This window comes from Anopheles funestus, unplaced genomic scaffold (assembly GCF_943734845.2).
Source record: "Anopheles funestus unplaced genomic scaffold, idAnoFuneDA-416_04 scaffold_12_ctg1, whole genome shotgun sequence".
In the NCBI taxonomy this organism is placed as follows: domain Eukaryota; kingdom Metazoa; phylum Arthropoda; class Insecta; order Diptera; family Culicidae; genus Anopheles; species Anopheles funestus.
In genome coordinates, this window is record NW_026045352.1 from 577,487 (window position 1) to 605,234 (window position 27,748).

General features: G+C 47.1%; 2 long non-coding RNA genes across 2 annotated transcripts in view; both read left to right on the forward strand.

Annotated features, from left to right (window-relative positions):
* Positions 1–1,762: 1,762 nt before the first annotated feature.
* Positions 1,763–27,748, forward strand: part of LOC125774485 (uncharacterized) — a 50,133-nt gene continuing 24,147 nt past the window's right edge. Inside the window, exons 1-2 of the long non-coding RNA XR_007420961.1 lie at positions 1,763–1,886; positions 6,591–7,066. This is a non-coding gene — a long non-coding RNA (uncharacterized LOC125774485). The remainder of the gene's footprint in view (positions 1,887–6,590; positions 7,067–27,748) is intronic.
* LOC125774488 (uncharacterized) lies at positions 7,214–27,527 on the forward strand. Its single transcript, XR_007420963.1, has 3 exons — positions 7,214–7,304; positions 25,909–25,978; positions 27,393–27,527. It is a non-coding gene; the product is annotated as an uncharacterized LOC125774488 (long non-coding RNA).

The following is a 27,748-nucleotide window of genomic DNA, read 5'->3' on the forward strand; positions in this document are numbered from 1 at the left end:
CTTGGCTAATGTGTCTCGGCTAAAGTGTCTTGGCTAATGTGTCTTGGCTAAGGTGTCTTGGCTAAGGTGTCTTGGCTAAGGTGTCTTGGCTAAGGTGTCTTGGCTAATGTGTCTTGGCTAATGTGTCTCGGCTAAAGTGTCTTGGCTAATGTGTCTTGGCTAAGGTGTCTTGGCTAAGGTGTCTTGGCTAAGGTGTCTTGGCTAATGTGTCTTGGCTAAGGTGTCTTGGCTAAGGTGTCTTGGCTAATGTGTCTTGGCTAAGGTGTCTTGGCTAAGGTGTCTTGGCTAATGTGTCTTGGCTAATGTGTCTTGGCTAATGTGTCTCGGCTAAAGTGTCTTGGCTAATGTGTCTTGGCTAAGGTGTCTTGGCTAAGGTGTCTTGGCTAAGGTGTCTTGGCTAAGGTGTCTTGGCTAATGTGTCTTGGCTAATGTGTCTCGGCTAAAGTGTCTTGGCTAATGTGTCTTGGCTAAGGTGTCTTGGCTAAGGTGTCTTGGCTAAGGTGTCTTGGCTAATGTGTCTTGGCTAATGTGTCTTGGCTAAGGTGTCTTGGCTAAGGTGTCTTGGCTAAGGTGTCTTGGCTAATGTGTCTCGGCTAAGGTGTCTTGGCTAAGGTGTCTCGGCTAAGGTGTCTTGGCTAAGGTGTCTTGGCTAAGGTGTCTTGGTTAAGGTGTCTTGGCTAAGGTGTCTTGGCTAATGTGTCTTGGCTAATGTGTCTTGGCTAAGGTGTCTTGGCTAAGGTGTCTTGGCTAAGGTGTCTTGGCTAAGGTGTCTTGGCTAATGTGTCTTGGCTAAGGTGTCTTGGCTAATATGTCTTGGCTAATGTGTCTTGGCTAATGTGTCTCGGCTAAAGTGTCTTGGCTAAGGTGTCTTGGCTAAGGTGTCTTGGCTAAGGTGTCTTGGCTAAGGTGTCTTGGCTAATGTGTCTTGGCTAATGTGTCTCGGCTAAAGTGTCTTGGCTAATGTGTCTTGGCTAAGGTGTCTTGGCTAAGGTGTCTTGGCTAAGGTGTCTTGGCTAATGTGTCTTGGCTAATGTGTCTTGGCTAAGGTGTCTTGGCTAAGGTGTCTTGGCTAATGTGTCTTGGCTAATGTGTCTCGGCTAAGGTGTCTTGGCTAAGGTGTCTCGGCTAAGGTGTCTTGGCTAAGGTGTCTTGGCTAAGGTGTCTTGGTTAAGGTGTCTTGGCTAAGGTGTCTTGGCTTATGTGTCTTGGCTAATGTGTCTTGGCTAAGGTGTCTTGGCTAAGGTGTCTTGGCTAAGGTGTCTTGGCTAAGGTGTCTTGGCTAAGGTGTCTTGGCTAATGTGTCTTGGCTAAGGTGTCTTGGCTAATGTGTCTTGGCTAATGTGTCTTGGCTAATGTGTCTCGGCTAAAGTGTCTTGGCTAAGGTGTCTTGGCTAAGGTGTCTTGGCTAAGGTGTCTTGGCTAAGGTGTCTTGGCTAATGTGTCTTGGCTAATGTGTCTCGGCTAAAGTGTCTTGGCTAATGTGTCTTGGCTAAGGTGTCTTGGCTAAGGTGTCTTGGTTAAGGTGTCTTGGCTAATGTGTCTCGGCTAAAGTGTCTTGGCTAAGGTGTCTTGGCTAAGGTGTCTTGGCTAAGGTGTCTTGGCTAAGGTGTCTTGGCTAATGTGTCTTGGCTAAGGTGTCTTGGCTAATGTGTCTTGGCTAAGGTGTCTTGGCTAAGGTGTCTTGGCTAAGGTGTCTTGGCTAATGTGTCTTGGCTAATGTGTCTTGGCTATTTTGTCTTGGCTAAGGTGTCTTGGCTAATGTGTATTGGCTAATGTGTCTTGGCTAAGGTGTCTTGGCTAATGTGTCTTGGCTAATGTGTCTTGGCTAATGTGTCTTGGCTAAGGTGTCTTGGCTAATGTGTCTTGGCTAATGTGTCTTGGCTAAGGTGTCTTGGCTAATGTGTCTTGGCTAAGGTGTCTTGGCTAATGTGTCTTGGCTAGAATGTCTTGGCTAATGTGTCTTGGCTAAAGTGTCTTGGCTGAGGTGTCTTGGCTAAGGTGTCTTGGCTAAGGTGTCTTGGCTAAGGTGTCTTGGCTAATGTGTCTTGGCTAAGGTGTCTTGGCTAATGTGTCTTGGCTAAGGTGTCTTGGCTAAGGTGTCTTGGCTAAGGTGTCTTGGCTAATGTGTCTTGGCTAATGTGTCTTGGCTAATGTGTCCTGGCTAAGGTGTCTTGGCTAATGTATCTTGGCTAATGTGTCTTGGCTAATGTGTCTCGGCTAATGTGTCTTGGCTAATGTGTCTTGGCTAATGTGTCTTGGCTAAGGTGTCTTGGCTAAGGTGTCTTGGCTAAGGTGTCTTGGCTAATGTGTCTTGGCTAATGTGTCTTGGCTAATGTGTCTTGGCTAAGGTGTCTTGGCTAAGGTGTCTTGGCTAAGGTGTCTTGGCTAATGTGTCTCGGCTAAAGTGTCTTGGCTAAGGTGTCTTGGGTAAGGTGTCTTGGCTAAAGTGTCTTGGCTAAGGTGTCTTGGCTAATGTGTCTCGGCTAAAGTGTCTTGGCTAAGGTGTCTTGGCTAAGGTGTCTTGGCTAAGGTGTCTTGGCTAATGTGTCTTGGCTAAGGTGTCTTGGCTAATGTGTCTTGGCTAAGGTGTCTTGGATAAGGTGTCTTGGCTAAGGTGTCTTGGCTAATGTGTCTTGGCTAATGTGTCTCGGCTTAAGTGTCTTGGCTAAGGTGTCTTGGCTAAGGTGTCTTGGCTAAGGTGTCTTGGCTAAGGTGTCTTGGCTAATGTGTCTTGGCTAAGGTGTCTTGGCTAATGTGTCTTGGCTAAGGTGTCTTGGCTAAGGTGTCTTGGCTAAAGTGTCTTGGCTAAGGTGTCTTGGCTAAGGTGTCTTGGCTAAGGTGTCTTGGCTAAGGTGTCTTGGCTAATGTGTCTTGGCTAAGGTGTCTTGGCTAATGTGTCTTGGCTAAGGTGTCTTGGCTAAGGTGTCTTGGCTAAGGTGTCTTGGCTAATGTGTCTTGGCTAATGTGTCTTGGCTAAGGTGTCTTGGCTAAGGTGTCTTGGCTAATGTGTCTTGGCTAATGTGTCTTGGCTAAGGTGTCTTGGCTAATGTGTCTTGGCTAATGTGTCTTGGCTAATGTGTCTTGGCTAAGGTGTCTTGGCTAATGTGTCTTGGCTAAGGTGTCTTGGCTAATGTGTCTTGGCTAAGGTGTCTTGGCTAAGGTGTCTTGGCTAAGGTGTCTTGGCTAATGTGTCTTGGCTAATGTGTCTTGGCTAATGTGTCTTGGCTAAGGTGTCTTGGCTAATGTATCTTGGCTAATGTGTCTTGGCTAATGTGTCTCGGCTAATGTGTCTTGGCTAATGTGTCTTGGCTAATGTGTCTTGGCTAAGGTGTCTTGGCTAAGGTGTCTTGGCTAAGGTGTCTTGGCTAAGGTGTCTTGGCTAATGTGTCTTGGCTAAGGTGTCTTGGCTAATGTGTCTTGGCTAGAATGTCTTGGCTAATGTGTCTTGGCTAAAGTGTCTTGGCTAAGGTGTCTTGGCTAAGGTGTCTTGGCTAAGGTGTCTTGGCTAAGGTGTCTTGGCTAAGGTGTCTTGGCTAAGGTGTCTTGGCTAAGGTGTCTTGGCTAAGGTGTCTTGGCTAATGTGTCTTGGCTAAGGTGTCTTGGCTAATGTGTCTTGGCTAAGGTGTCTTGGCTAAGGTGTCTTGGCTAAGGTGTCTTGGCTAATGTGTCTTGGCTAAGGTGTCTTGGCTAATGTATCTTGGCTAATGTGTCTTGGCTAATGTGTCTTGGCTAAGGTGTCTTGGCTAATGTGTCTTGGCTAAGGTGTCTTGGCTAATGTGTCTTGGCTAAGGTGTCTTGGCTAAGGTGTCTTGGCTAAGGTGTCTTGGCTAATGTGTCTTGGCTAATGTGTCTTGGCTATTTTGTCTTGGCTAAGGTGTCTTGGCTATTGTGTCTTGGCTAATGTGTCTTGGCTAAGGTGTCTTGGCTAATGTGTCTTGGCTAATGTGTCTTGGCTAATGTGTCTTGGCTAAGGTGTCTTGGCTAATGTGTCTTGGCTAAGGTGTCTTGGCTAATGTGTCTTGGCTAAGGTGTCTTGGCTAAGGTGTCTTGGCTAAGGTGTCTTGGCTAATGTGTCTTGGCTAATGTGTCTTGGCTAATGTGTCTTGGCTAAGGTGTCTTGGCTAATGTATCTTGGCTAATGTGTCTTGGCTAATGTGTCTCGGCTAATGTGTCTTGGCTAATGTGTCTTGGCTAATGTGTCTTGGCTAAGGTGTCTTGGCTAAGGTGTCTTGGCTAAGGTGTCTTGGCTAAGGTGTCTTGGCTAATGTGTCTTGGCTAAGGTGTCTTGGCTAATGTGTCTTGGCTAGAATGTCTTGGCTAATGTGTCTTGGCTAAAGTGTCTTGGCTAAGGTGTCTTGGCTAAGGTGTCTTGGCTAAGGTGTCTTGGCTAAGGTGTCTTGGCTAAGGTGTCTTGGCTAAGGTGTCTTGGCTAATGTGTCTTGGCTAAGGTGTCTTGGCTAAGGTGTCTTGGCTAATGTGTCTTGGCTAAGGTGTCTTGGCTAATGTGTCTCGGCTTAAGTGTCTTGGCTAATGTGTCTCGGCTAATGTGTCTTGGCTAAGGTGTCTTGGCTAATGTGTCTTGGCTAATGTGTCTTGGCTAATGTGTCTTGGCTAAGGTGTCTTGGCTAAGGTGTCTTGGCTAATGTGTCTTGGCTAATGTGTCTTGGCTAAGGTGTCTTGGCTAATGTGTCTTGGCTAAGGTGTCTTGGCTAAGGTGTCTTGGCTAATGTATCTTGGCTAATGTGTCTTGGCTAATGTGTCTCGGCTAATGTGTCTTATCTAAGGTGTCTTGGCTAATGTGTCTTGGCTAATGTGTCTTGGCTAAGGTGTCTTGGCTAATGTGTCTTGGCTAATGTGTCTTGGCTAAGGTGTCTTGGCTAATGTGTCTTGGCTAATGTGTCTTGGCTAAGGTGTCTTGGCTAAGGTGTCTTGGCTAATGTATCTTGGCTAATGTGTCTTGGCTAATGTGTCTCGGCTAATGTGTCTTATCTAAGGTGTCTTGGCTAATGTGTCTTGGCTAATGTGTCTTGGCTAAGGTGTCTTGGCTAATGTGTCTTGGCTAATGTGTCTTGGCTAAGGTGTCTTGGCTAATGTGTCTTGGCTAATGTGTCTTGGCTAATGTGTCTTGGCTAAGGTGTCTTGGCTAATGTGTCTTGGCTAAGGTGTCTTGGCTAATGTGTCTTGGCTAATGTGTCTTAGCTAATGTGTCTTATCTAAGGTGTCTTGGCTAAGGTGTCTTGGCTAAGGTGTCTCGGCTAATGTGTCTTGGCTAATGTGTCTTGGCTAAGGTGTCTTGGCTAATGTGTCTTGGCTAGAATGTCTTGGCTAATGTGTCTTGGCTAAAGTGTCTTGGCTAAGGTGTCTTGGCTAAGGTGTCTTGGCTAAGGTGTCTTGGCTAAGGTGTCTTGGCTAAGGTGTCTTGGCTAAGGTGTCTTGGCTAATGTGTCTTGGCTAAGGTGTCTTGGCTAAGGTGTCTTGCATAAGGTGTCTTGGCTAATGTGTCTTGGCTAAGGTGTCTTGGCTAATGTATCTTGGCTAATGTGTCTTGGCTAATGTGTCTCGGCTAATGTGTCTTGGCTAAGGTGTCTTGGCTAAGGTGTCTTGGCTAATGTGTCTTGGCTTATGTGTCTTGGCTAATGTGTCTTGGCTAAGGTGTCTTGGCTAATGTGTCTTGGCTAATGTGTCTTGGCTAAGGTGTCTTGGCTAATGTGTCTTGGCTAAGGTGTCTTGGCTAAGGTGTCTTGGCTAATGTATCTTGGCTAATGTGTCTTGGCTAATGTGTCTCGGCTAATGTGTCTTATCTAAGGTGTCTTGGCTAATGTGTCTTGGCTAATGTGTCTTGGCTAAGGTGTCTTGGCTAATGTGTCTTGGCTAATGTGTCTTGGCTAAGGTGTCTTGGCTAATGTGTCTTGGCTAATGTGTCTTGGCTAATGTGTCTTGGCTAAGGTGTCTTGGCTAATGTGTCGTGGCTAAGGTGTCTTGGCTAATGTGTCTTGGCTAAGGTGTCTTGGCTAAGGTGTCTTGGCTAAGGTGTCTTGGCTAATGTGTCTTGGCTAATGTGTCTTGGCTAATGTGTCTTGGCTAAGGTGTCTTGGCTAATGTATCTTGGCTAATGTGTCTTGGCTAATGTGTCTCGGCTAATGTGTCTTGGCTAATGTGTCTTGGCTAATGTGTCTTGGCTAAGGTGTCTTGGCTAAGGTGTCTTGGCTAAGGTGTCTTGGCTAAGGTGTCTTGGCTAATGTGTCTTGGCTAAGGTGTCTTGGCTAATGTGTCTTGGCTAGAATGTCTTGGCTAATGTGTCTTGGCTAAAGTGTCTTGGCTAAGGTGTCTTGGCTAAGGTGTCTTGGCTAAGGTGTCTTGGCTAAGGTGTCTTGGCTAAGGTGTCTTGGCTAAGGTGTCTTGGCTAAGGTGTCTTGGCTAAGGTGTCTTGGCTAATGTGTCTTGGCTAAGGTGTCTTGGCTAATGTGTCTTGGCTAAGGTGTCTTGGCTAAGGTGTCTTGGCTAAGGTGTCTTGGCTAATGTGTCTTGGCTAAGGTGTCTTGGCTAATGTATCTTGGCTAATGTGTCTTGGCTAATGTGTCTTGGCTAAGGTGTCTTGGCTAATGTGTCTTGGCTAAGGTGTCTTGGCTAATGTATCTTGGCTAAGGTGTCTTGGCTAAGGTGTCTTGGCTAAGGTGTCTTGGCTAATGTGTCTTGGCTAATGTGTCTTGGCTATTTTGTCTTGGCTAAGGTGTCTTGGCTAATGTGTCTTGGCTAATGTGTCTTGGCTAAGGTGTCTTGGCTAATGTGTCTTGGCTAATGTGTCTTGGCTAATGTGTCTTGGCTAAGGTGTCTTGGCTAATGTGTCTCGGCTAAGGTGTCTTGGCTAATGTGTCTTGGCTAAGGTGTCTTGGCTAAGGTGTCTTGGCTAAGGTGTCTTGGCTAATGTGTCTTGGCTAATGTGTCTTGGCTAATGTGTCTTGGCTAAGGTGTCTTGGCTAATGTATCTTGGCTATTGTGTCTTGGCTAATGTGTCTCGGCTAATGTGTCTTGGCTAATGTGTCTTGGCTAATGTGTCTTGGCTAAGGTGTCTTGGCTAAGGTGTCTTGGCTAAGGTGTCTTGGCTAAGGTGTCTAGGCTAATGTGTCTTGGCTAAGGTGTCTTGGCTAATGTGTCTTGGCTAGAATGTCTTGGCTAATGTGTCTTGGCTAAAGTGTCTTGGCTAAGGTGTCTTGGCTAAGGTGTCTTGGCTAAGGTGTCTTGGCTAAGGTGTCTTGGCTAAGGTGTCTTGGCTAAGGTGTCTTGGCTAAGGTTTCTTGGCTAAGGTGTCTTGGCTAATGTGTCTTGGCTAAGGTGTCTTGGCTAATGTGTCTTGGCTAATGTGTCTTGGCTAAGGTGTCTTGGCTAATGTGTCTTGGCTAATGTGTCTTGGCTAAGGTGTCTTGGCTAATGTGTCTTGGCTAAGGTGTCTTGGCTAAGGTGTCTTGGCTAATGTATCTTGGCTAATGTGTCTTGGCTAATGTGTCTCGGCTAATGTGTCTTATCTAAGGTGTCTTGGCTAATGTGTCTTGGCTAATGTGTCTTGGCTAAGGTGTCTTGGCTAATGTGTCTTGGCTAATGTGTCTTGGCTAAGGTGTCTTGGCTAATGTGTCTTGGCTAAGGTGTCTTGGCTAATGTGTCTTGGCTAAGGTGTCTTGGCTAAGGTGTCTTGGCTAAGGTGTCTTGGCTAATGTGTCTTGGCTAATGTGTCTTGGCTATTTTGTCTTGGCTAAGGTGTCTTGGCTAATGTGTCTTGGCTAATGTGTCTTGGCTAAGGTGTCTTGGCTAATGTGTCTTGGCTAATGTGTCTTGGCTAATGTGTCTTGGCTAAGGTGTCTTGGCTAATGTGTCTTGGCTAAGGTGTCTTGGCTAATGTGTCTTGGCTAAGGTGTCTTGGCTAAGGTGTCTTGGCTAAGGTGTCTTGGCTAATGTGTCTTGGCTAATGTGTCTTGGCTAATGTGTCTTGGCTAAGGTGTCTTGGCTAATGTATCTTGGCTAATGTGTCTTGGCTAATGTGTCTCGGCTAATGTGTCTTGGCTAATGTGTCTTGGCTAATGTGTCTTGGCTAAGGTGTCTTGGCTAAGGTGTCTTGGCTAAGGTGTCTTGGCTAAGGTGTCTTGGCTAATGTGTCTTGGCTAATGTGTCTTGGCTAATGTGTCTTGGCTAAGGTGTCTTGGCTAATGTGTCTTGGCTAAGGTGTCTTGGCTAATGTGTCTTGGCTAAGGTGTCTTGGCTAATGTGTCTTGGCTAAGGTGTCTTGGCTAAGGTGTCTTGGCTAAGGTGTCTTGGCTAATGTGTCTTGGCTAAGGTGTCTTGGCTAATGTGTCTTGGCTAGAATGTCTTGGCTAATGTGTCTTGGCTAAGGTGTCTTGGCTAGAGTGTCTTGGCTAAGGTGTCTTGGCTAAGGTGTCTTGGCTAAGGTGTCTTGGCTAATGTGTCTTGTCTAAGGTGTCTTGGCTAAGGTGTCTTGGCTAATGTGTCTTGGCTAAGGTGTCTTGGCTAATGTGTCTCGGCTAATGTGTCTTGGCTAAGGTGTCTTGGCTAAAGTGTCTTGGCTAATGTGTCTTGGCTAAGGTGTCTTGGCTAAGGTGTCTTGGCTAAGGTGTCTTGGCTAATGTGTCTTGGCTAAGGTGTCTTGGCTAAGGTGTCTTGGCTAAGGTGTCTTGGCTAAGGTGTCTTGGCTAAGGTGTCTTGGCTAATGTGTCTTGGCTAAGGTGTCTCGGCTAAGGTGTCTTGGCTAAGGTGTCTTGGCTAAGGTGTCTTGGCTAAGGTGTCTTGGCTAATGTGTCTTGGCTAAGGTGTCTTGGCTAAGGTGTCTTGGCTAATGTGTCTTGGCTAAGGTGTCTTGGCTAATGTGTCTCGGCTAATGTGTCTTGGCTAAGGTGTCTTGGCTAAAGTGTCTTGGCTAATGTGTCTTGGCTAAGGTGTCTTGGCTAAGGTGTCTTGGTTAAGGTGTCTTGGCTAAGGTGTACTGGCTAATGTGTCTCGGCTAAGGTGTCTTGGCTAATGTGTCTTGGCTAATGTGTCTTGGCTAAGGTGTCTTGGCTAAGGTGTCTTGGCTAAGGTGTCTTGGCTAAGGTGTCTTGGCTAATGTGTCTTGGCTAATGTGTCTCGGCTAAAGTGTCTTGGCTAATGTGTCTTGGCTAAGGTGTCTTGGCTAAGGTGTCTTGGCTAAGGTGTCTTGGCTAATGTGTCTTGGCTAAGGTGTCTTGGCTAAGGTGTCTTGGCTAATGTGTCTTGGCTAAGGTGTCTTGGCTAAGGTGTCTTGGCTAAGGTGTCTTGGCTAATGTGTCTTGGCTAAGGTGTCTTGGCTAAGGTGTCTTGGCTAAGGTGTCTTGGCTAAGGTGTCTTGGCTAAGGTGTCTTGGCTAAGGTGTCTTGGCTAAGGTGTCTTGGCTAATGTGTCTTGGCTAAGGTGTCTTGGCTAAGGTGTCTTGGCTAAGGTGTCTTGGCTAATGTGTCTTGGCTAATGTGTCTTGGCTAATGTGTCTTGGCTAATGTATCTTGTCTAAAGTGTCTTGGCTAAAGTGTCTTGGCTAAGGTGTCTTGGCTAATGTGTCTTGGCTAAGGTGTCTTGGCTAATATGTCTCGGCTAAGGTGTCTTGGCTAAGGTGTCTTGGCTAAGGTGTCTTGGCTAAGGTGTCTTGGCTAAGGTGTCCTGGCTAATGTGTCTTGGCTAAGGTGTCTTGGCTAAGGTGTCTTGGCTAATGTGTCTTGGCTAAGGTGTCTTGGCTAATGTGTCTTGGCTAAGGTGTCTTGGCTAAGGTGTCTTGGTTAAGGTGTCTTGGCTAAGGTGTACTGGCTAATGTGTCTCGGCTAAGGTGTCTGGGCTAAAGTGTCTTGACTAATGTGTCTTGGCTAAGGTGTCTTGGCTAAGGTGTCTTGGCTAAGGTGTCTTGGCTAAGGTGTCTTGGCTAATGTGTCTTGGCTAATGTGTCACGGCTAAAGTGTCTTGGCTAATGTGTCTTGGCTAAGGTGTCTTTGCTAAGGTGTCTTGGCTAAGGTGTCTTGGCTAATGTGTCTTGGCTAAGGTGTCTTGGCTAAGGTGTCTTGGCTAATGTGTCTTGGCTAAGGTGTCTTGGCTAATGTGTCTCGGCTAAGGTGTCTTGGCTAAGGTGTCTTGGCTAATGTGTCTTGGCTAAGGTGTCTTGGTTAAGGTGTCTTGGCTAAGGTGTCTTGGCTAATGTGTCTTGGCTAAGGTGTCTTGGCTAAGGTGTCTTGGCTAATGTGTCTCGGCTAAGGTGTCTTGGCTAATGTGTCTTGGCTAATGTGTCTTGGCTAAGGTGTCTTGGCTAAGGTGTCTTGGCTAATGTGTCTTGGCTAATGTGTCTTGGCTAATGTGTCTTGGCTAAGGTGTCTTGGCTAAGGTGTCTTGGCTAAGGTGTCTTGGCTAAGGTGTCTTGGCTAAAGTGTCTTGGCTAATGTGTCTCGGCTAAGGTGTCTTGGCTAATGTGTCTTGGCTAAGGTGTCTTGGCTAATGTGTCTTGGCTAATGTGTCTTGGCTAAGGTGTCTTGGCTAATGTGTCTTGGCTAAGGTGTCTTGGCTAAGGTGTCTTGGCTAAGGTGTCTTGGCTAAGGTGTCTTGGCTAATGTGTCTTGGCTAATGTGTCTTGGCTAAGGTGTCTTGGCTATTTTGTCTTGGCTAAGGTGTCTTGGCTAATGTGTCTTGGCTAATGTGTCTTGGCTATTTTGTCTTGGCTAAGGTGTCTTGGCTAATGTGTCTTGGCTAATGTGTCTTGGCTAAGGTGTCTTGGCTAATGTGTCTTGGCTAATGTGTCTTGGCTAATGTGTCTTGGCTAAGGTGTCTTGGCTAATGTGTCTTGGCTAAGGTGTCTTGGCTAAGGTGTCTTGGCTAATGTGTCTTGGCTAAGGTGTCTTGGCTAATGTGTCTCGGCTAATGTGTCTTGGCTAAGGTGTCTTGGCTAAAGTGTCTTGGCTAATGTGTCTTGGCTAAGGTGTCTTGGCTAAGGTGTCTTGGTTAAGGTGTCTTGGCTAAGGTGTACTGGCTAATGTGTCTCGGCTAAGGTGTCTTGGCTTAAGTGTCTTGGCTAATGTGTCTTGGCTAAGGTGTCTTGGCTAAGGTGTCTTGGCTAAGGTGTCTTGGCTAAGGTGTCTTGGCTAATGTGTCTTGGCTAATGTGTCTCGGCTAAAGTGTCTTGGCTAATGTGTCTTGGCTAAGGTGTCTTGGCTAAGGTGTCTTGGCTAAGGTGTCTTGGCTAATGTGTCTTGGCTAAGGTGTCTTGGCTAAGGTGTCTTGGCTAATGTGTCTTGGCTAAGGTGTCTTGGCTAAGGTGTCTTGGCTAAGGTGTCTTGGCTAATGTGTCTTGGCTAAGGTGTCTTGGCTAAGGTGTCTTGGCTAAGGTGTCTTGGCTAAGGTGTCTTGGCTAAGGTGTCTTGGCTAAGGTGTCTTGGCTAATGTGTCTTGGCTAAGGTGTCTTGGCTAAGGTGTCTTGGCTAAGGTGTCTTGGCTAATGTGTCTTGGCTAATGTGTCTTGGCTAATGTGTCTTGGCTAATGTATCTTGTCTAAAGTGTCTTGGCTAAAGTGTCTTGGCTAAGGTGTCTTGGCTAATGTGTCTTGGCTAAGGTGTCTTGGCTAATATGTCTCGGCTAAGGTGTCTTGGCTAAGGTGTCTTGGCTAAGGTGTCTTGGCTAAGGTGTCTTGGCTAAGGTGTACTGGCTAATGTGTCTCGGCTAAGGTGTCTTGGCTTAAGTGTCTTGGCTAATGTGTCTTGGCTAAGGTGTCTTGGCTAAGGTGTCTTGGCTAAGGTGTCTTGGCTAAGGTGTCTTGGCTAATGTGTCTTGGCTAATGTGTCTCGGCTAAAGTGTCTTGGCTAATGTGTCTTGGCTAAGGTGTCTTGGCTAAGGTGTCTTGGCTAAGGTGTCTTGGCTAATGTGTCTTGGCTAAGGTGTCTTGGCTAAGGTGTCTTGGCTAATGTGTCTTGGCTAAGGTGTCTTGGCTAAGGTGTCTTGGCTAAGGTGTCTTGGCTAATGTGTCTTGGCTAAGGTGTCTTGGCTAAGGTGTCTTGGCTAAGGTGTCTTGGCTAAGGTGTCTTGGCTAAGGTGTCTTGGCTAATGTGTCTTGGCTAAGGTGTCTTGGCTAAGGTGTCTTGGCTAAGGTGTCTTGGCTAATGTGTCTTGGCTAATGTGTCTTGGCTAATGTGTCTTGGCTAATGTATCTTGTCTAAAGTGTCTTGGCTAAAGTGTCTTGGCTAAGGTGTCTTGGCTAATGTGTCTTGGCTAAGGTGTCTTGGCTAATATGTCTCGGCTAAGGTGTCTTGGCTAAGGTGTCTTGGCTAAGGTGTCTTGGCTAAGGTGTCTTGGCTAAGGTGTCCTGGCTAATGTGTCTTGGCTAAGGTGTCTTGGCTAAGGTGTCTTGGCTAATGTGTCTTGGCTAAGGTGTCTTGGCTAATGTGTCTTGGCTAAGGTGTCTTGGCTAAGGTGTCTTGGTTAAGGTGTCTTGGCTAAGGTGTACTGGCTAATGTGTCTCGGCTAAGGTGTCTGGGCTAAAGTGTCTTGGCTAATGTGTCTTGGCTAAGGTGTCTTGGCTAAGGTGTCTTGGCTAAGGTGTCTTGGCTAAGGTGTCTTGGCTAATGTGTCTTGGCTAATGTGTCACGGCTAAAGTGTCTTGGCTAATGTGTCTTGGCTAAGGTGTCTTTGCTAAGGTGTCTTGGCTAAGGTGTCTTGGCTAATGTGTCTTGGCTAAGGTGTCTTGGCTAAGGTGTCTTGGCTAATGTGTCTTGGCTAAGGTGTCTTGGCTAATGTGTCTCGGCTAAGGTGTCTTGGCTAAGGTGTCTTGGCTAATGTGTCTTGGCTAAGGTGTCTTGGTTAAGGTGTCTTGGCTAAGGTGTCTTGGCTAATGTGTCTTGGCTAAGGTGTCTTGGCTAAGGTGTCTTGGCTAATGTGTCTCGGCTAAGGTGTCTTGGCTAATGTGTCTTGGCTAATGTGTCTTGGCTAAGGTGTCTTGGCTAAGGTGTCTTGGCTAAGGTGTCTTGGCTAATGTGTCTTGGCTAATGTGTCTTGGCTAAGGTGTCTTGGCTAAGGTGTCTTGGCTAAGGTGTCTTGGCTAAGGTGTCTTGGCTAAAGTGTCTTGGCTAATGTGTCTCGGCTAAGGTGTCTTGGCTAATGTGTCTTGGCTAAGGTGTCTTGGCTAATGTGTCTTGGCTAATGTGTCTTGGCTAAGGTGTCTTGGCTAATGTGTCTTGGCTAAGGTGTCTTGGCTAAGGTGTCTTGGCTAAGGTGTCTTGGCTAAGGTGTCTTGGCTAAGGTGTCTTGGCTAATGTGTCTTGGCTAATGTGTCTTGGCTAAGGTGTCTTGGCTAAGGTGTCTTGGCTAAGGTGTCTTGGCTAAGGTGTCTTGGCTAAGGTGTCTTGGCTAAGGTGTCTTGGCTAATGTGTCTTGGCTAATGTGTCTTGGCTAAGGTGTCTTGGCTAATGTGTCTTGGCTAAGGTGTCTTGGCTAAGGTGTCTTGGCTAAGGTGTCTTGGCTAAGGTGTCTTGGCTAATGTGTCTCGGCTAAAGTGTCTTGGCTAATGTGTCTTGGCTAAGGTGTCTTGGCTAAGGTGTCTTGGCTAATGTGTCTCGGCTAAAGTGTCTTGGCTAAGGTGTCTTGGCTAATGTGTCTTGGCTAAGGTGTCTTGGCTAATGTGTCTTGGCTAATGTGTCTCGGCTAAAGTGTCTTGGCTAATGTGTCTTGGCTAAGGTGTCTTGGCTAAGGTGTCTTGGCTAAGGTGTCTTGGCTAATGTGTCTTGGCTAAGGTGTCTTGGCTAAGGTGTCTTGGCTAATGTGTCTTGGCTAAGGTGTCTTGGCTAAGGTGTCTTGGCTAAGGTGTCTTGGCTAATGTGTCTTGGCTAATGTGTCTTGGCTAATGTGTCTCGGCTAAGGTGTCTTGGCTAAGGTGTCTTGGCTAAGGTGTCTTGGCTAAGGTGTCTTGGCTAATGTGTCTTGGCTAAGGTGTCTTGGCTAAGGTGTCTTGGCTAATGTGTCTTGGCTAAGGTGTCTTGGCTAATGTGTCTCGGCTAATGTGTCTTGGCTAAGGTGTCTTGGCTAAAGTGTCTTGGCTAATGTGTCTTGGCTAAGGTGTCTTGGCTAAGGTGTCTTGGCTAAGGTGTCTTGGCTAAGGTGTCTTGGCTAAGGTGTCTTGGCTAATGTGTCTTGGCTAAGGTGTCTTGGCTAAGGTGTCTTGGCTAAGGTGTCTTGGCTAATGTGTCTTGGCTAATGTGTCTTGGCTAATGTGTCTCGGCTAAAGTGTCTTGGCTAATGTGTCTTGGCTAAAGTGTCTTGGCTAATGTGTCTTGGCTAATGTGTCTTGGCTAAGGTGTCTTGGCTAAGGTGTCTTGGCTAATGTGTCTTGGCTAAGGTGTCTTGGCTAATGTGTCTCGGCTAATGTGTCTTGGCTAAGGTGTCTTGGCTAAAGTGTCTTGGCTAAGGTGTCTTGGCTAAGGTGTCTTGGCTAAGGTGTCTTGGCTAATGTGTCTTGGCTAATGTGTCTCGGCTAAGGTGTCTTGGCTAAGGTGTCTTGGCTAAGGTGTCTTGGCTAAGGTGTCTTGGCTAATGTGTCTTGGCTAAGGTGTCTTGGCTAAGGTGTCTTGGCTAAGGTGTCTTGGCTAAGGTGTCTTGGCTAATGTGTCTCGGCTAATGTGTCTTGGCTAAGGTGTCTTGGCTAAAGTGTCTTGGCTAATGTGTCTTGGCTAAGGTGTCTTGGCTAAGGTGTCTTGGCTAAGGTGTCTTGGCTAATGTGTCTTGGCTAATGTGTCTCGGCTAAGGTGTCTTGGCTAATGTGTCTTGGCTAAGGTGTCTTGGCTAAGGTGTCTTGGCTAATGTGTCTTGGCTAAGGTGTCTTGGCTAAGGTGTCTTGGCTAATGTGTCTTGGCTAAGGTGTCTTGGCTAAAGTGTCTTGGCTAATGTGTCTTGGCTAAGGTGTCTTGGCTAATGTGTCTCGGCTAATGTGTCTTGGCTAAGGTGTCTTGGCTAAAGTGTCTTGGCTAAGGTGTCTTGGCTAAGGTGTCTTGGTTAAGGTGTCTTGGCTAATGTGTCTTGGCTAATGTGTCTCGGCTAAGGTGTCTTGGCTAAGGTGTCTTGGCTAAGGTGTCTTGGCTAAGGTGTCTTGGCTAATGTGTCTTGGCTAAGGTGTCTTGGCTAAGGAGTCTTGGCTAATGTGTCTTGGCTAAGGTGTCTTGGCTAATGTGTCTCGGCTAATGTGTCTTGGCTAAGGTGTCTTGGCTAAAGTGTCTTAGCTAATGTGTCTTGGCTAAGGTGTCTTGGCTAAGGTGTCTTGGCTAAGGTGTCTTGGCTAATGTGTCTTGGCTAAGGTGTCTTGGCTAATGTGTCTTGGCTAAGGTGTCTTGGCTAATGTGTCTCGGCTAATGTGTCTTGGCTAAGGTGTCCTGGCTAAAGTGTCTTGGCTAAGGTGTCTTGGCTAAGGTGTCTTGGCTAAGGTGTCTTGGCTAATGTGTCTTGGCTAAGGTGTCTTGGCTAAGGTGTCTTGGCTAAGGTGTCTTGGCTAAGGTGTCTTGGCTAAGGTGTCTTGGCTAAGGTGTCTTGGCTAATGTGTCTCGGCTAATGTGTCTTGGCTAATGTGTTTTGGCTTATGTGTCTTGGTTAATGTGTCTTGACTTAGGTGTCTCGGCTATAGTGTCTTGGCTAAGGTGTCTTGGCTAAGGTGTCTTGGCTAATGTGTCTTGGCTAAGGTGTCTTGGCTAATGTGTCTTGGCTAAGGTGTCTTGGCTAAGGTGTCTTGGCTAAGGTGTCTTGGCTAAGGTGTCTTGGCTAATGTGTCTTGGCTAAGGTGTCTTGGCTAAGGTGTCTTGGCTAATGTGTCTCGGCTAATGTGTCTTGGCTAATGTGTTTTGGCTTATGTGTCTTGGTTAATGTGTCTTGACTTAGGTGTCTCGGCTATAGTGTCTTGGCTAAGGTGTCTTGGCTAATGTGTCTTGGCTAAGGTGTCTTGGCTAAGGTGTCTTGGCTAAGGTGTCTTGGCTAAGGTGTCTTGGCTAAGGTGTCTTGGCTAAGGTGTCTTGGCTAAGGTGTCTTGGCTAATGTGTCTTGGCTAAGGTGTCTTGGCTAAGGTGTCTTGGCTAAGGTGTCTTGGCTAATGTGTCTCGGCTAATGTGTCTTGGCTAATGTGTTTTGGCTTATGTGTCTTGGTTAATGTGTCTTGACTTAGGTGTCTCGGCTATAGTGTCTTGGCTAAGGTGTCTTGGCTAAGGTGTCTTGGCTAATGTGTCTTGGCTAAGGTGTCTTGGCTAATGTGTCTTGGCTAAGGTGTCTTGGCTAAGGTGTCTTGGCTAAGGTGTCTTGGCTAAGGTGTCTTGGCTAATGTGTCTTGGCTAAGGTGTCTTGGCTAAGGTGTCTTGGCTAATGTGTCTCGGCTAATGTGTCTTGGCTAATGTGTTTTGGCTTATGTGTCTTGGTTAATGTGTCTTGACTTACGTGTCTCGGCTATAGTGTCTTGGCTAAGGTGTCTTGGCTAATGTGTCTTGGCTAAGGTGTCTTGGCTAAGGTGTCTTGGCTAAGGTGTCTTGGCTAAGGTGTCTTGGCTAAGGTGTCTTGGCTAAGGTGTCTTGGCTAAGGTGTCTTGGCTAATGTGTCTTGGCTAAGGTGTCTTGGCTAAGGTGTCTTGGCTAAGGTGTCTCGGCTAATGTGTCTCGGCTAAGGTGTCTTGGCTAATGTGTCTTGGCTAATGTGTCTTGGCTAAGGTGTCTTGGCTAATGTGTTTCGGCTAAGGTGTCTTGGCTAAAATGTCTTGGCTAATGTGTCTTGGCTAAGGTGTCTTGGCTAAGGTGTCTTGGCTAATGTGTCTTGGCTAAGGTGTCTTGGCTAAGGTGTCTTGGCTAATGTGTCTTGGCTAAGGTGTCTTGGCTAAGGTGTCTTGGCTAAGGTGTCTCGGCTAAGGTGTCTTGGCTAATGTGTCTTGGCTAAGGTGTCTTGGCTAAGGTGTCTTGGCTAAGGTGTCTTGGCTAAAATGTCTTGGCTAATGTGTCTTGGCTAAGGTGTCTTGGCTAGGTGTCTTGGCTAAGGTGTCTTGGCTAAGGTGTCTTGGCTAAGGTGTCTTGGCTAAGGTGTCTTGGCTAATGTGTCTCGGCTAAGGTGTCTTGGCTAAAATGTCTTGGCTAATGTGTCTTGGCTAAGGTGTCTTGGCTAAGGTGTCTTGGCTAAGGTGTCTTGGTTAATGTGTCTCGGCTAAGGTGTCTTGGCTAATGTGTCTCGGCTAAGGTGTCTTGGCTAATGTGTCTTGGCTAAGGTGTCTTGGCTAAGGTGTCTTGGCTAATGTGTCTTGGCTAAGGTGTTTTGGCTAAGGTGTCTTGGCTAATGTGTCTTGGCTAATGTGTCTTGGCTAAGGTGTCTTGGCTAATGTGTCTTGGCTAAGGTGTCTTGGCTAAGGTGTCTTGGTTAATGTGTCTCGGCTAAGGTGTCTTGGCTAATGTGTCTCGGCTAAGGTGTCTTGGCTAATGTGTCTTGGCTAAGGTGTCTTGGCTAAGGTGTCTTGGCTAATGTGTCTTGGCTAAGGTGTTTTGGCTAAGGTGTCTTGGCTAATGTGTCTCGGCTAAGGTGTCTTGGCTAATGTGTCTTGGCTAATGTGTCTTGGCTAAGGTGTCTTGGCTAATGTGTTTCGGCTAAGGTGTCTTGGCTAAAATGTCTTGGCTAATGTGTCTTGGCTAAGGTGTCTTGGCTAAGGTGTCTTGGCTAAGGTGTCTTGGCTAAGGTGTCTTGGCTAAGGTGTCTTGGCTAAGGTGTCTTGGCTAAAGTGTCTTGGCTAACGTGTCTCGGCTAATGTGTCTTGGCTAAGGTGTCTTGGCTAAGGTGTCTTGGCTAAGGTGTCTTGGCTAAGGTGTCTTGGCTAAAGTGTCTTGGCTAATGTGTCTTGGCTATGGTGTCTTGGCTAAGGTGTCTTGGCTAAGGTGTCTTGGCTAAGGTGTCTTGGCTAATGTGTCTTGGCTAAAGTGTCTTGGCTAAGGTGTCTTGGCTAAGGTGTCTTGGCTAAGGTGTCTTGGCTAAGGTGTCTTGGCTAATGTGTCTTGGCTAAGGTGTCTTGGCTAAGGTGTCTTGGCTAACGTGTCTCGGCTAATGTGTCTTGGCTAATGTGTCTTGGCTAAGGTGTCTTGGCTAAGGTGTCTTGGCTAAGGTGTCTTGGCTAATGTGTTTCGGCTAAGGTGTCTTGGCTAAAATGTCTTGGCTAATGTGTCTTGGCTAAGGTGTCTTGGCTAAGGTGTCTTGGCTAAGGTGTCTTGGCTAAGGTGTCTTGGCTAAGGTGTCTTGGCTAAGGTGTCTTGGCTAAGGTGTCTTGGCTAATGTGTCTCGGCTAATGTGTCTTGGCTAAGGTGTCTTGGCTAAGGTGTCTTGGTTAATGTGTCTCGGCTAAGGTGTCTTGGCTAATGTGTCTCGGCTAAGGTGTCTTGGCTAATGTGTCTTGGCTAATGTGTCTCGGCTAAGGTGTCTTGGCTAATGTGTCTTGGCTAAGGTGTCTTGGCTAAGGTGTCTTGGCTAATGTGTCTTGGCTAATGTGTCTTGGCTAAGGTGTCTTGGCTAATGTGTCTTGGCTAAGGTGTCTTGGCTAAGGTGTCTTGGTTAATGTGTCTCGGCTAAGGTGTCTTGGCTAATGTGTCTCGGCTAAGGTGTCTTGGCTAATGTGTCTTGGCTAAGGTGTCTTGGCTAAGGTGTCTTGGCTAATGTGTCTTGGCTAAGGTGTTTTGGCTAAGGTGTCTTGGCTAATGTGTCTCGGCTAAGGTGTCTTGGCTAATGTGTCTTGGCTAATGTGTCTTGGCTAAGGTGTCTTGGCTAATGTGTTTCGGCTAAGGTGTCTTGGCTAAAATGTCTTGGCTAATGTGTCTTGGCTAAGGTGTCTTGGCTAAGGTGTCTTGGCTAAGGTGTCTTGGCTAAGGTGTCTTGGCTAAGGTGTCTTGGCTAAGGTGTCTTGGCTAAGGTGTCTTGGCTAATGTGTCTCGGCTTATGTGTCTTGGCTAAGGTGTCTTGGCTAAGGTGTCTTGGCTAATGTGTCTCGGCTAAGGTGTCTTGGCTAATGTGTCTTGGCTAATGTGTCTTGGCTAAGGTGTCTTGGCTAAGGTGTCTTGGCTAAGGTGTCTTGGCTAAGGTGTCTTGGCTAAGGTGTCTTGGCTGAGGTGTCTTGGCTAAGGTGTCTTGGCTAATGTGTCTTGGCTTAGGTGTCTTGGCTAAGGTGTCTTGGCTAATGTGTCTCGGCTAAGGTGTCTTGGCTAATGTGTCTTGGCTAATGTGTCTTGGCTAATGTGTCTTGGCGTAGGTGTCTTGGCTAATGTGTCTTGGCTAAGGTGTCTTGGCTAATGTGTCTCGGCTAAGGTGTCTTGGCTAATGTGTCTTGGCTAAGGTGTCTTGGCTAAGGTGTCTTGGCTAAGGTGTCTTGGCTAAGGTGTCTTGGCTAATGTGTCTTGGCTAAGGTGTCTTGGCTAATGTGTCTTGGCTAATGTGTCTCGGCTTATGTGTCTTGGCTAATGTGTTTTGGCTTATGTGTCTTGGTTAATGTGTCTTGACTTAGGTGTCTCGGCTATAGTGTCTTGGCTAAGGTGTCTTGGCTAAGGTGTCTTGGCTAATGTGTCTTGGCTAAGGTGTCTTGGCTAAGGTGTCTTGGCTAATGTGTCTCGGCTAAGGTGTCTTGGCTAATGTGTCTTGGCTAATGTGTCTTGGCTAATGTGTCTTGGCGTAGGTGTCTTGGCTAATGTGTCTTGGCTAAGGTGTCTTGGCTAATGTGTCTCGGCTAAGGTGTCTTGGCTAAAATGTCTTGGCTAATGTGTCTTGGCTAAGGTGTCTTGGCTAAGGTGTCTTGGCTAAGGTGTCTTGGCTAAGGTGTCTTGGCTAAGGTGTCTTGGCTAAGGTGTCTTGGCTAAGGTGTCTTGGCTAAGGTGTCTTGGCTAATGTGTCTCGGCTAATGTGTCTTGGCTAAGGTGTCTTGGCTAAGGTGTCTTGGCTAATGTGTCTCGGCTAAGGTGTCTTGGCTAATGTGTCTTGGCTAAGGTGTCTTGGCTAAGGTGTCTTGGCTAAGGTGTCTTGGCTAATGTGTCTTGGCTAAGGTGTCTTGGCTAAGGTGTCTTGGCTAATGTGTCTTGGCTAAGGTGTCTTGGCTAAGGTGTCTTGGCTAAGGTGTCTCGGCTAAGGTGTCTTGGCTAATGTGTTTTGGCTAAGGTGTCTTGGCTAATGTGTCTCGGCTAAGGTGTCTTGGCTAATGTGTCTTGGCTAAGGTGTCTTGGCTAATGTGTCTCGGCTAAGGTGTCTTGGCTAATGTGTCTTGGCTAAGGTGTCTTGGCTAAGGTGTCTTGGCTAAGGTGTCTTGGCTAAGGTGTCTTGGCTAATGTGTCTTGGCTAAGGTGTCTTGGCTAAGGTGTCTTGGCTAATGTGTCTCGGCTAAGGTGTCTTGGCTAATGTGTCTTGGCTTATGTGTCTTGGTTAATGTGTCTTGACTTAGGTGTCTCGGCTAAGGTGTCTTGGCTAATGTGTCTTGGCTAATGTGTCTCGGCTAAGGTGTCTTGGCTAATGTGTCTTGGCTAAGGTGTCTTGGCTAAGGTGTCTTGGCTAATGTGTCTCGGCTAAGGTGTCTTGGCTAATGTGTCTTGGCTTATGTGTCTTGGTTAATGTGTCTTGACTTAGGTGTCTCGGCTAAGGTGTCTTGGCTAATGTGTCTTGGCTAATGTGTCTCGGCTAAGGTGTCTTGGCTAATGTGTCTTGGCTAATGTGTCTTGGCTAAGGTGTCTTGGCTAAGGTGTCTTGGCTAATGTGTCTCGGCTAAGGTGTCTTGGCTAATGTGTCTTGGCTAAGGTGTCTTGGCTAATGTGTCTCGGCGAAGGTGTCTTGGCTAATGTGTCTTGGCTAAGGTGTCTTGGCTAAGGTGTCTTGGCTAAGGTGTCTTGGCTAAGGTGTCTTGGCTAATGTGTCTTGGCTAAGGTGTCTTGGCTAAGGTGTCTTGGCTAATGTGTCTCGGCTAAGGTGTCTTGGCTAAGGTGTCTTGGCTAAGGTGTCTTGGCTAAGGTGTCTTGGCTAAGGTGTCTTGGCTGAGGTGTCTTGGCTAATGTGTCTTGGCTAATGTGTCTCGGCTAAGGTGTCTTGGCTAATGTGTCTTGGCTAATGTGTCTTGGCTAAGGTGTCTTGGCTAAGGTGTCTTGGCTAATGTGTCTTGGCTAAGGTGTCTTGGCTAATGTGTCTTGGCTAAGGTGTCTTGGCTAAGGTGTCTTTGCTAATGTGTCTTGGCTAAGGTGTCTTTGCTAATGTGTCTCGGCTAAGGTGTCTTGGCTAATGTGTCTTGGCTAATGTGTCTTGGCTAAGGTTACTTGGCTAAGGTGTCTTGGCTAAGGTGTCTTGGCTAATGTGTCTTGGCTAATGTGTCTCGGCTAAGGTGTCTTGGCTAATGTGTCTTGGCTAATGTGTCTTGGCTAAGGTGTCTTGGCTAAGGTGTCTTGGCTAAGGTGTATTGGCTAAGGTGTCTTGGCTAAGGTGTCTTGGCTAAGGTGTCTTGGCTAATGTGTCTTGGCTAAGGTGTCTTGGCTAAGGTGTCTTGGCTAATGTGTCTTGGCTAAGGTGTCTTCGCGAATGTGTCTTGGCTAATGTGTCTCGGCTAAGGTGTCTTGGCTAAGGTGTCTTGGCTAAGGTGTCTTCGCTAAGGTGTCTCGGCTAATGTGTCTTGGCTAATGTGTCTTGGCTAATGTGTCTTGGCTAAGGTGTCTTGGCTAAGGTGTCTTGGCTTAGGTGTCTTGGCTAAGGTGTCTTGGCTAATGTGTCTCGGCTAATGTGTCTTGGCTAAGGTGTCTTGGCTAAGGTGTCTTGGCTAATGTGTCTCGGCTAAGGTGTCTTGGCTAATGTGTCTTGGCTAAGGTGTCTTGGCTAAGGTGTCTTGGCTAATGTGTCTTGGCTAAGGTGTCTTCGCTAATGTGTCTTGGCTAATGTGTCTCGGCTAAGGTGTCTTGGCTAAGGTGTCTTGGCTAAGGTGTCTTGGCTAAGGTGTCTTGGCTAATGTGTCTTGGCTAAGGTGTCTTGGCTAAGGTGTATTGGCTAACGTGTCTTGGCTAAGGTGTCTTGGCTAAGGTGTCTTGGCTAATGTGTCTCGGCTAAGGTGTCTTGGCTAATGTGTCTTGGCTAATGTGTCTTGGCTAATGTGTCTTGGCTTAGGTGTCTTGGCTAATGTGTCTTGGCTAAGGTGTCTTGGCTAATGTGTCTTGGCTAAGGTGTATTGGCTAATGTGTCTTGGCTAAGGTGTCTTGGCTAAGGTGTCTTGGCTAAGGTGTCTTGGCTAAAGTGTCTTGGCTAAGGTGTCTTGGCTAATGTGTCCTGGCTAAGGTGTCTTGGCTAATGTGTCTTGGCTAAGGTGTCTTGGCTAAGGTGTCTTCGCTAAGGTGTCTCGGCTAATGTGTCTTGGCTAATGTGTCTTGGCTAAGGTGTCTTGGCTAATGTGTCTTGGCTAAGGTGTCTTGGCTAATGTGTCTTGGCTAAGGTGTCTTCGCTAATGTGTCTTGGCTAATGTGTCTCGGCTAAGGTGTCTTGGCTAAGGTGTCTTGGCTAAGGTGTCTTCGCTAAGGTGTCTCGGCTAATGTGTCTTGGCTAATGTGTCTTGGCTAATGTGTCTTGGCTAAGGTGTCTTGGCTAATGTGTCTTGGCTAATGTGTCTCGGCTAATGTGTCTTGGCTAATGTGTCTTGGCTAAGGTGTCTTTGCTAATGTGTCTTGGCTAATGTGTCTCGGCTAATGTGTCTTGGCTAAGGTGTCTTGGCTAAGGTGTCTTGGCTAATGTGTCTTGGCTAAGGTGTCTTGGCTAAAATGTCTTGGCTAAGGTGTCTTGGTCAATGTGTCTTGGCTAAGGTGTCTTGGCTAAGGTGTCTTGGCTAAGGTGTCTTGGCTAAGGTGTCTTGGCAAATGTGTCTTGGCTAATGTGTCTTGGCTAAGGTTTCTTGGCTAAGGTGTCTTGGCTAATGTGTCTCGGCTAATGTGGCTTGGCTAAGGTGTCTTGGCTAAGGTGTCTTGGCTAATGTGTCTTGGCTAAGGTGTCTTGGCTAAGGTGTCTTGGCTAAGGTGTCTTGGCTAAGGTGTCTTGGCTAATGTGTCTCGGCTAAGGTGTCTTGGCTAATGTGTCTTGGCTAAGGTGTCTTGGCAAATGTGTCTTGGCTAATGTGTCTTGGCTAAGGTGTCTTGGCTAAGGTGTCTTGGCTAATGTGTCTCGGCTAATGTGTCTTGGCTAATGTGTCTTGGCTAAGGTGTCTTGGCTAAGGTGTCTTGGCTAAGGTGTCTTGGCTAATGTGTCTCGGCTAAGGTGTCTTGGCTAATGTGTCTTGGCTTAGGTGTCTTGGCTAATGTGTCTTGGCTGAGGTGTCTTGGCTAATGTGTCTCGGCTAAGGTGTCTTGGCTAATGTGTCTTGGCTAATGTGTCTTGGCTAAGGTGTCTTGGCTAATGTGTCTTGGCTAAGGTGTCTTGGCTAAGGTGTCTTGGCTAATGTGTCTTGGCTAATGTGTCTTGGCTAAGGTGTCTAGGCTAATGTGTCTCGGCTAAGGTGTCTTGGCTAACGTGTCTTGGCTTAGGTGTCTTGGCTAATGTGTCTTGGCTAAGGTGTCTTGGCTAATGTGTCTCGGCTAAGGTGTCTTGGCTAATGTGTCTTGGCTAATGTGTCTTGGCTAAGGTGTCTTGGCTAATGTGTCTTGGCTAATGTGTCTTGGCTAAGGTGTCTTGGCTAAGGTGTCTTGGCTAATGTGTCTTGGCTAAGGTGTCTTGGCTAAGGTGTCTTGGCTAATGTGTCTCGGCTAAGGTGTCTTGGCTAATGTGTCTTGGCTAAGGTGTCTTGGCTAAGGTGTCTTGGCTAAGGTGTCTTGGCTAATGTGTCTCGGCTAAGGTGTCTTGGCTAAAATGTCTTGGCTAATGTGTCTTGGCTAAGGTGTCTTGGCTAGGTGTCTTGGCTAAGGTGTCTTGGCTAAGGTGTCTTGGCTAAGGTGTCTTGGCTAAGGTGTCTTGGCTAAGGTGTCTCGGCTAAGGTGTCTTGGCTAAAATGTCTTGGCTAATGTGTCTTGGCTAAGGTGTCTTGGCTAAGGTGTCTTGGCTAAGGTGTCTTGGCTAATGTGTCTCGGCTAAGGTGTCTTGGCTAATGTGTCTTGGCTAAGGTGTCTTGGCTAATGTGTCTTGGCTAAGGTGTCTTGGCTAATGTGTCTCGGCTAAGGTGTCTTGGCTAATGTGTCTTGGCTAATGTGTCTTGGCTAAGGTGTCTTGGCTAATGTGTCTTGGCTAAGGTGTCTTGGCTAAGGTGTCTTGGCTAATGTGTCTCGGCTAAGGTGTCTTGGCTAATGTGTCTCGGCTAAGGTGTCTTGGCTAATGTGTCTTGGCTAAGGTGTCTTGGCTAAGGTGTCTTGGCTAATGTGTCTTGGCTAAGGTGTTTTGGCTAAGGTGTCTTGCCTAATGTGTCTCGGCTAAGGTGTCTTGGCTAATGTGTCTTGGCTAATGTGTCTTGGCTAAGGTGTCTTGGCTAATGTGTCTCGGCTAAGGTGTCTTGGCTAAAATGTCTTGGCTAATGTGTCTTGGCTAAGGTGTCTTGGCTAAGGTGTCTTGGCTAAGGTGTCTTGGCTAAGGTGTCTTGGCTAAGGTGTCTTGGCTAAGGTGTCTTGGCTAAGGTGTCTTGGCTAATGTGTCTCGGCTAATGTGTCTTGGCTAAGGTGTCTTGGCTAAGGTGTCTTGGCTAATGTGTCTCGGCTAAGGTGTCTTGGCTAATGTGTCTTGGCTAATGTGTCTTGGCTAAGGTGTCTTGGCTAAGGTGTCTTGGCTAAGGTGTCTTGGCTAAGGTGTCTTGGCTAAGGTGTCTTGGCTAAGGTGTCTTGGCTAAGGTGTCTTGGCTAATGTGTCTTGGCTTAGGTGTCTTGGCTAAGGTGTCTTGGCTAATGTGTCTCGGCTAAGGTGTCTTGGCTAATGTGTCTTGGCTAATGTGTCTTGGCTAATGTGTCTTGGCGTAGGTGTCTTGGCTAATGTGTCTTGGCTAAGGTGTCTTGGCTAATGTGTCTCGGCTAAGGTGTCTTGGCTAATGTGTCTTGGCTAAGGTGTCTTGGCTAAGGTGTCTTGGCTAAGGTGTCTTGGCTAAGGTGTCTTGGCTAATGTGTCTTGGCTAAGGTGTCTTGGCTAAGGTGTCTTGGCTAATGTGTCTCGGCTAAGGTGTCTTGGCTAATGTGTTTTGGCTTATGTGTCTTGGTTAATGTGTCTTGACTTAGGTGTCTCGGCTATTGTGTCTTGGCTAAGGTGTCTTGGCTAAGGTGTCTTGGATAAGGTGTCTTGGCTAAGGTGTCATCGCTAATGTGTCTCGGCTAAGGTGTCTTGGCTAAGGTGTCTTGGCTAAGGTGTCTTGGCTAATGTGTCTCGGCTAAGGTGTCTTGGCTAATGTGTCTTGGCTAATGTGTCTCGGCTAAGGTGTCTTGGCTAATGTGTCTTGGCTAATGTGTCTTGGCTAAGGTGTCTTGGATAAGGTGTCTTGGCTAAGGTGTCTTGGCTAAGGTGTCTTGGCTAAGGTGTCTTGGCTAAGGTGTCTTGGCTAATGTGTCTTGGCTAAGGTGTCTTGGCTAAGGTGTCTTGGCTAATGTGTCTTGGCTAAGGTGTCTTCGCGAATGTGTCTTGGCTAATGTGTCTCGGCTAAGGTGTCTTGGCTAAGGTGTCTTGGCTAAGGTGTCTTCGCTAAGGTGTCTTGGCTAATGTGTCTTGGCTAAGGTGTCTTGACTAAGGTGTCTTGGCTAATGTGTCTTGGCTAAGGTGTCTTCGCGAATGTGTCTTGGCTAATGTGTCTCGGCTAAGGTGTCTTGGCTAAGGTGTCTTGGCTAAGGTGTCTTCGCTAAGGTGTCTCGGCTAATGTGTCTTGGCTAATGTGTCTTGGCTAATGTATCTTGGCTAAGGTGTCTTGACTGAGGTGTCTTGGCTAAGGTGTCTTGGCTAAGGTGTCTTGGCTAATGCGTCTCGGCTAATGTGTCTTGGCTAAGGTGTCTTGGCTAAGGTGTCTTGGCTAATGTGTCTCGGCTAAGGTGTCTTGGCTAATGTGTCTTGGCTAATGTGTCTTGGCTAAGGTGTCTTGGCTAATGTGTCTTGGCTAAGGTGTCTTCGCTAATGTGTCTTGGCTAAGGTGTCTTGGCTAATGTGTCTTGGCTAAGGTGTCTTGGCTAATGTGTCTCGGCTAAGGTGTCTTGGCTAATGTGTCTTGGCTAAGGTGTCTTGGCTAAGGTGTCTTGGCTAAGGTGTCTTGGCTAATGTGTCTCGGCTAAGGTGTCTTGGCTAAAATGTCTTGGCTAATGTGTCTTGGCTAAGGTGTCTTGGCTAAGGTGTCTTGGCTAAGGTGTCTTGGCTAAGGTGTCTTGGCTAAGGTGTCTTGGCTAATGTGTCTCGGCTAAGGTGTCTTGGCTAAAATGTCTTGGCTAATGTGTCTTGGCTAATGTGTCTTGGCTAATGTGTAGTGGCTAAGGTGTCTTGGCTAAGGTGTCTTGGCTAAGGTGTCTTGGCTAATGTGTCTCGGCTAAGGTGTCTTGGCTAATGTGTCTTGGCTTAGGTGTCTTGGCTAATGTGTCTTGGCTAAGGTGTCTTGGCTAATGTGTCTCGGCTAAGGTGTCTTGGCTAATGTGTCTTGGCTAATGTGTCTTGGCTAAGGTGTCTTGGCTAATGTGTCTTGGCTAAGGTGTCTTGGCTAAGGTGTCTTGGCTAAGGTGTCTTGGCTAATGTGTCTCGGCTTATGTGTCTTGGCTAATGTGTCTTGGCTAAGGTGTCTTGGCTAAGGTGTCTTGGCTAATGTGTCTTGGCTAAGGTGTCTTGGCTAAGGTGTCTTGGCTAATGTGTCTCGGCTAAGGTGTCTCGGCTAATGTGTCTTGGCTAAGGTGTCTTGGCTAAGGTGTCTTGGCTAAGGTGTCTTGGCTAATGTGTCTCGGCTAAGGTGTCTTGGCTTAAATGTCTTGGCTAATGTGTCTTGGCTAAGGTGTCTTGGGTAAGGTGTCTTGGCTAAGGTGTCTTGGCTAAGGTGTCTTGGCTAAGGTGTCTTGGCTAAGGTGTCTTGGCTAATGTGTCTCGGCTAAGGTGTCTTGGCTAAAATGTCTTGGCTAATGTGTCTTGGCTAAGGTGTCTTGGCTAAGGTGTCTTGGCTAAGGTGTCTTGGCTAATGTGTCTCGGCTAAGGTGTCTTGGCTAATGTGTCTTGGCTTAGGTGTCTTGGCTAATGTGTCTTGGCTAAGGTGTCTTGGCTAATGTGTCTCGGCTAAGGTGTCTTGGCTAATGTGTCTTGGCTAATGTGTCTTGGCTAAGGTGTCTTGGCTAATGTGTCTTGGCTAAGGTGTCTTGGCTAAGGTGTCTTGGCTAATGTGTCTCGGCTAAGGTGTCTTGGCTAATGTGTCTCGGCTAAAGTGTCTTGGCTAATGTGTCTTGGCTAAGGTGTCTTGGCTAAGGTGTCTTGGCTAATGTGTCTTGGCTAAGGTGTCTTGGCTAAGGTGTGTTGGCTAATGTGTCTCGGCTAAGGTGTCTTGGCTAATGTGTCTTGGCTAATGTGTCTTGACTAAGGTGTCTTGGCTAATGTGTCTCGGCTAAGGTGTCTTGGCTAAAATGTCTTGGCTAATGTGTCTTGGCTAAGGTGTCTTGGCTAAGGTGTCTTGGCTAAGGTGTCTTGGCTAAGGTGTCTTGGCTAAGGTGTCTTGGCTAAGGTGTCTTGGCTAAGGTGTCTTGGCTAAGGTGTCTTGGCTAATGTGTCTCGGCTAATGTGTCTTGGCTAAGGTGTCTTGGCTAATGTGTCT